We start from the raw sequence: 6,809 nt of genomic DNA on the forward strand, positions 1-6,809 counted from the left end.
CTGAGCAGGCTCCTCTGCAGCCAGGACTGAATGGAAGACTGCCAAAGGCTCGGGTTTCCTCCTGTGCAGAGGGAGAAACCTGACACCTAACACCATGTGCCAAGTGACTGCCTGAGAGCGAGGCACCATGTGCTGACCGTGAATACAGTGCATATGCACAGTAGAGACAGCCAGTTCATGCCATGTGTCCAGCTTAGACATCCAATAATTACAGTCATATGTAAAAGTTTGGGCACCCCTATTAATGTTAACCTTTTTTCTTTATAACAATTTTGGTTTTTGCAACAGCTATTTCAGTTTCATATATCTAATAACTGATGGACTCAGTTATATTTCTGGATTCAAATGAGGTTTATTGTACTAACAGAAAATGTGCAATCTGCATTAAAACAAAATTTGACCGGTGCAAAAGTATGGGCACCCTTATCATTTTCTTGATTTGAACACTCCTAACTACTTTTTACTGACTTCCTGAAGCACTAAATGGGTTTTGTAACCTCATTGAGCTTTGAACTTCATAGCCAGGTGTATCAAATCATGAGAAAAGGTATTTAAAGTGGCCACTTGCAAGTAGTTCTCCTATTTGATTCTCCTATAAAGAGTGGCATCATGGGCTCCTCAAATCAACTCTCAAATGATCTGAAAACAAAGATTATTCAACATAGCTTTTCAGGGGAAGGATACAAAAAGTTGTCTCAGTGATTTAACCTGTCAGTTTCCACTGTGAGGAACATAGTTAGGAAATGGAAGAACACAGGTACAGTTCTTGTTAAGCCCAGAAGTGGCAGGCCAAGAAAAATATCAGAAAGGAAGAGAAGAAGAATGGTGAGAACAATCAAGGACAATCCACAGACCACCTCCAAAGACCGGCAGCATCATCTTGCTGCAGATGGTGTCACTGTGCATCGGTCAACAATACAGCGCATGGATAACGCCTTTTTGTATGACCAAACAACTCAATCTTTGTTTCATCAGTCCACAGGACCTTCTTCCAAAATGTAACTGGCTTGTCCAAATGTGCTTTTGCAGACCTCAGGCGACTCTGTTTGTGGTGTGCTTGCAGAAATGGCTTCTTTCGCATCACTCTCCCATACAGCTTCTCCTTGTGCAAAGTGCGCTGTATTGTTGACTGATGCACAGTGACACCATCTGCAGCAAGATGATGCTGCAGGTCTTTGGAGGTGGTCTGTGGATTGTCCTTGACTGTTCTCACCATTCTTCTTCTCTGCCTTTCTGATATTTTTCTTGGCCTGCCACTTCTAGGCTTAACAAGAACTGTACCTGTGTTCTTCCATTTCCTTATTATGTTCCTCACAGTGGAAACTGACAGGTTAAATCTCTGAGACAACTTTTTGTATCCTTCCCCTGAAAAGCTATGTTGAATAATCTTTGTTTTCCGATCATTTGAGAGTTGTTTTGAGGAGCCCATGATGCCACTCTTCATAGGAGAATCTAATGCAGAAATGACGTGGAAGTGCAATAAGGACTGCGCTTGCTTCTGGTAGAGTAAAGGGTTCTTTATTCAGCCAACGCGTTTCCTGAGCCTGCTGGCTCACTTCATCAGGGCAGATTACATTGGAAGACAGTGAGACATACTTATAGAGAAAAAAGGTGCCAATACAGGGTCAAACAGAATCAGCAAAGGTCAAAGAAAAAAAAACAAAAAAAAAAAAAAAACAAACAATGAAACTTTATTACAAGCATAAAAACCACAACAATAAAAGTATATATAGAAAAGGAAAAAATAAAAATATGTAAAAGTACAAAAAATTAAAATATAAAGCAGAGTGCTATGGATCACAGGGTTAAAACATGGCTGTAGTTAAAAAAGGTGAGTCCTCAAGGGGTATTAGAACCTGGCTCATAAAATGCAAATGGAAGGTATTAGTCCACTAGACCATTAAGCTTGACTGTGGTGGTGTGAAGAATAAATTGAGGGGTTGTTTGTCACTTTATTTAGAAAAAAAAAAAATATATAAGTAAAGGTCAAAAATGGTAAAGAATAAAAACAATAAGATTTAATCACAAACATAGAAAACACAACAATAAGAGTCTATATAGAAAAGAAAAAATAAAATTATGTAAAAGTACAAAAAAATATGAAACAGAGTGCTAAGGATCACGAGGTTGAAACATGGCTATAGTTAAAAAAGGTGAGTCCTCAAGGGGTCTTAGCACCTGGCTCATGAAGTGCAAGTACAGACTATAAAGTGCGGATGTAAGGTATTAGTCCACTAGACCATTAAGCTTGCCTGTGATAGTGTGAAGAATAAATCCTTTCCCCCTCTTCTATCAAATAAAAGCATCATTGATAATATTGAGGCCATAGGGACCAATTGTCTTTAATTTATAAATCCAATAGACCTCTTTTCTATTCAGTGCTTGGGTTCTATTGGAAACGTGTTCAGGGATGTGTTCTATAGGAAAAATGATAGCTTTAGAAAAATCTCTTTGGTGAAATAAATCAAAGTGATGTGACAAACCGTGTTTTTGATACCCAGTTTTAGTGTTGTGTCTATGAGAATTCATTCTACAGTGAAGGGGTTGTGTGGTTCTGCCAACATACAATTTAGGACAAGGACAAAGGATGACATAGATGACAAAGGAAGACACACAGGACAGGTGGTTAGTGATGGTGAATTTTTCTGAGGTGAATGGATGTGAAAAGATGAATGTATTATGAGCAATATTACTGCATAGGCTGCACCTGGGTTTCAGGCATCTGAAAATGCCTGGTGTCAAGCCAGTGCAGTTATCAGGAGTACACTGGGTCAATCTGCTAGGGGCCAGATGGTTTTTTAGTGATCTGGCCTTCCTAAAAGTGACAGTAGGTCTATCAGGCAGAACTTTATTGAGTATTGGATCATTTTTGATAATATACCAGAGGTCACCTAACATATTTTTTATCTCTTTATGTTGGGAGTTATAAGTAGTGATGAAGTTGGCCTGATAGTTATCATGTACATCCTTTTCTTTAGATCTCTCACTTAAAAGAGTTTGCTGATTAAAATTTTTAAAAACATTATTAAAAGTAGAATGAACCAATTGGGAGGGGTATTTTTGAGCAAGGAATCTTCCCTTGAGGACCTCAGCTTGATTATTAAAATCCTCGTCCTCTGTGCAATTCTTTCGGATTCTCTGAAATTGATTATGAGGGATGTTAAAAAGCCATTTGGAATAGTGGCTACTCTTAAAATGGACATAACTATTGGAGTCAACTTTCTTAAAAAAGGTTTTGGTATGAATTTTGGAATTTTTTATAAAAAAAAGTGATATCAAGAAAGTCCATCTGGGTATTACTAATGTGGGGGGTAAATTCCAAACCCCATGTGTTATTTTGTATAGAAGAAATAAAAGCATCAACTGAAACGTGACTGGTGTCCAGGATTAAGAATAAATCATCAATGTATCTTCTATATAAAACAATACCCTCTAAAAATGAATCAATAGTAATAAAAGCATTCTCAAAGACCCCCATAAAAAGATTAGCATAAGTTGGCGCGACCCGTGATCCCATAGCGGTGCCTCTGATCTGATGATAAAAATCCCCCAAGAAAGTAAAAAAATTATTATGTAAAATAAAATCCATCCCATTAAAAATAAATTCCTTTTGAGGGTCAGACAGTCGACTGTCAGTTAAAAGAAATTTTTTAAAACAGCTCAAACCCAGTTGGTGATCAATGTTGGAATACAAAGCAGATACGTCAAAAGAAATAAAAACATAAGAATCTTTCCAAGGTGTGTTATTAGTTAAATTGATCAGTTGTGTAGAATCCTTTAAAAAACTAGGGAGCTGTGAGACATGAGGCTGCATGATTCTATCTATGTAAAATGATAGATTACTGGTGAGGGAGTCAATACCCGAAATAATGGGTCTTCCTGGTGGATTAATAGTATTCTTGTGTATTTTGGGTAAATGGTACAGGAAGGGAGTGGAGGGGTTCTTGACTGTTAAAAACTTTGTTTCATGGTCATTAAGAACCCCAGAATCATGCGCCTTTTTAATAAAATCATTGTAAAAAACAGTGGCTTGGGGGATGGGGTCCTGGGTAATGGGTGAATAAAATTTTTTGTCAGATAAAATTCTAAAAGCCTCGTTCACATAGTCAGTTTTATCTTGAATCACTATCCCTCCACCTTTGTCTGCAGATTTGATCACGATATTAGTGTCTTTCTCTAATTTTTCCAGTGCCACACGTTCTTTTGAGGACAAATTTTGTTTTACTGGTATATTTTGGGTGGCTAGTGCATTTAGACGATCCAATAGGAGGTCAGAGAATGTTTCTATATGATGTCCTCTGCTTTCTAGTGGGTAGAATGAGGATTTCCCTCTGACATCAAGGTGGAAGGAAGAGACAACTGTAGTGATTGAAGTGTCAGGGTTAGAGTGAACTTTTTTGAGTTCAAAATGTCTCAGTAAGGTAAGTTTCCTAATGTATTTCTGGGCATCAAGAAATAACTCAAAACCACTGCTTTTATTTGTCGGGCAAAAAGAAAGTCCCTTGCTTAGCAACCCTTCCTCCTCTGGGGACAGGGGGTGAGAGGATAAATTAAAAACATTCGATTTTATTGGCATGAGTTGTCGCTTTTCCCTTTTTTTCTTTGCTCCTTGGCCTCTGGCTCCTCTATAGGGTTTTTTCTTTTTAGTGTGACCTTCTGAAAAAAAGAAGTGATATCTTTTTTTGCTTGGGGAATGGGATTGCATGCAGCTGGTAGAAAAGAAACTGCTGCTGATGAACCAGCAGCAGAGTTGTCAACAATGACCTGCTCATTAATGATCAACCTCTTTTCTGTGGAGACAGCGGGGAGTTTATCCATGTAGGAGGTGGTAGGGTTGTCAGCGTTAAGGACAATAAGATCAGTGGTGACAGGAGGGTCAAAATCAGAGACCTCAGTGGTGTCTGATTTTGCTGGGGTGAGTGGGGGATCAAAAAAAGGTAGGGGGAAGGAAGAAGATCTCCTTCTATCAATGATTAGTGATGCCATGTCATTGGCAGGATTGGGAGTAACATTATCAGTGGGTATAGTGGTAGGGATTCCCCCACTAGACTTGAAAGAATTGATGTTGGAGTCCATCAATTCTGAAAGGGTGCGTGTGGGCACAATAGTAGTGGAAAGAGTAGGTGTAATAGGTCCAGCTGGCCTAGGGGGATCCCTCGGATAGCTTCTCAGATGTTGCTTTCTCCCTCTGTTACTGTTAATGAAGACTCTCCCTGAGTTAGTGTTCATAGGGGAATGAGTCTGAGTGTTAGAAGAAGCAGGGGGGTATTTTTTGATATGAGAAAAATTTTTTGGAAGTGCAGAGCTTTCCTCTGGACCAGGTGTCTCAGGGATAGGAGAGGAAGGGTCCTCTCTATCCCTGCTCAATTTTTTTGATTTTTTTATAATTGTGTCATGCTCCAAATTTAGAGCTGCAATAGAGATGCTAGAATTAATTTTTAAAAAGAGGGTGATCAGAGTAATTAGATAACATGGCATTAGTTTCAAGTACCTTTTCTGCAGCAATCTGAGCAAGAATAGTCCTTTTCTTATGCAAGCAATGTAACAGTCTCTGCATGCAATCATGCTGAATATCTTCCCATTCATCTGAGAAGACAGGATCTTCTGAAAAAGGTGTCTGTAATGAAATCCTTTAGGACAGATGTGCTCGTCCATATATATAGCTAGAAATCTAGCATGTAGGCTGTTGGAGATTTCTTCTTTGATGGAATCTTCTAAGGTGTGGAAAAGGTTCCTCATGGTCTTGGTGTCGTCCTCCGAAAAGGCCACTTGTGGGGTCTCCTCCTGGTCAAACGGCTGGGTTTGGCCGACCACCTGTAAAATGAGGCGCTCTCTGGAGAGAAGACGATGGTTGAAATAATCCATGACGGATCCTGGACAGTGCAGCAGCTCCTGAAAAGATCACCGACCGCTGAGCCCCCGTCAAGGGACACGAATGAACTGTGAGATAAAAGGAGAGATACAGGGCGCATCCACTGTGTGAAATCCGTATAAAACAATTAAAATTGTGGAACAGTAGGGAAGGTGCTCACCTATTGGGGTTGTGAGGAAGTCACAACACCCATGAACGCTTGAGAAGCAGCAGCAAGTCTGCACAGGGTCCTAGGACAGAATTGCAGAAATGACGTGGAAGTGCAATAAGGACTGCGCTTGCTTCTGGTAGAGTAAAGGGTTCTTTATTCAGCCAACGCGTTTCCTGAGCCTGCTGGCTCACTTCATCAGGGCAGATTACATTGGAAGACAGTGAGACATACTTATAGAGAAAAAAGGTGCCAATACAGGGTCAAACAGAATCAGCAAAGGTCAAAGAAAAAAAAAAACAAAACAAAAAACACAAACAAACAATGAAACTTTATTACAAGCATAAAAAACACAACAATAAAAGTATATATAGAAAAGGAAAAAATAAAAATATGTAAAAGTACAAAAAATTAAAATATAAAACAGAGTGCTATGGATCACAGGGTTAAAACATGGCTGTAGTTAAAAAAGGTGAGTCCTCAAGGGGTATTAGAACCTGGCTTATAAAATGCAAATGGAAGGTATTAGTCCACTAGACCAAAATAACACATGGGGTTTGGAATTTACCCCCCACATTAGTAATACCCAGATGGACTTTCTTGATATCACTTTTTTTTATAAAAAATTCCAAAATTCATACCAAAACCTTTTTTAAGAAAGTTGACTCCAATAGTTATGTCCATTTTAAGAGTAGCCACTATTCCAAATGGCTTTTTAACATCCCTCATAATCAATTTCAGAGAATCCGAAAGAATTGCACAGAGGACGAGGATTTTAATAATCAAGCT

Source organism: Dendrobates tinctorius, unplaced genomic scaffold, assembly GCF_039654945.1.
Source record: "Dendrobates tinctorius isolate UK_male_01 unplaced genomic scaffold, ASM3965494v1 ptg000151l, whole genome shotgun sequence".
NCBI classification, from domain to species: Eukaryota; Metazoa; Chordata; class Amphibia; order Anura; family Dendrobatidae; genus Dendrobates; species Dendrobates tinctorius.